Raw genomic sequence first — 720 nt, 5'->3', positions numbered from 1 at the left:
TGGTCCTAAATCTGTTGTTCTCTTATTAACCTGGTCCTAAATCTGTTGTTCTCTTATCAACCTGGTCCTAAATCTGTTGTTCTCTTATCAACCTGGTCCTAAATCTGTTGTTCTCTTATCAACCTGGTCCTAAATCTGTTGTTCTCTTATCAACCTGGTCCTAAATCTGTTGTTCTCTTATCAACCTGGTCCTAAATCTGTTGTTCTCTTATTAACCTGGTCCTAAATCTGTTGTTCTCTTGGTCCTGGTCCTAAATCTGTTGTTCTCTTATCAACCTGGTCCTAAATCTGTTGTTCTCTTATCAACCTGGTCCTAAATCTGTTGTTCTCTTATCAACCTGGTCCTAAATCTGTTGTTCTCTTATCAACCTGGTCCTAAATCTGTTGTTCTCTTATCAACCTGGTCCTAAATCTGTTGTTCTCTTATCAACCTGGTCCTAAATCTTTTGTTCTCTTATCAACCTGGTCCTAAATCTGTTGTTCTCTTATTAACCTGGTCCTAAATCTGTTGTTCTCTTGGTCCTGGTCCTAAATCTGTTGTTCTCTTATCAACCTGGTCCTAAATCTGTTGTTCTCTTATCAACCTGGTCCTAAATCTGTTGTTCTCTTATCAACCTGGTCCTAAATCTGTTGTTCTCTTATCAACCTGGTCCTAAATCTGTTGTTCTCTTATCAACCTGGTCCTAAATCTGTTGTTCTCTTATTAACCTGGTCCTAAAT

Source organism: Oncorhynchus tshawytscha, linkage group LG22 (assembly GCF_018296145.1).
Source record: "Oncorhynchus tshawytscha isolate Ot180627B linkage group LG22, Otsh_v2.0, whole genome shotgun sequence".
Taxonomy (NCBI): domain Eukaryota; kingdom Metazoa; phylum Chordata; class Actinopteri; order Salmoniformes; family Salmonidae; genus Oncorhynchus; species Oncorhynchus tshawytscha.
Note: the sequence above shows the minus strand (reverse complement) of the source record.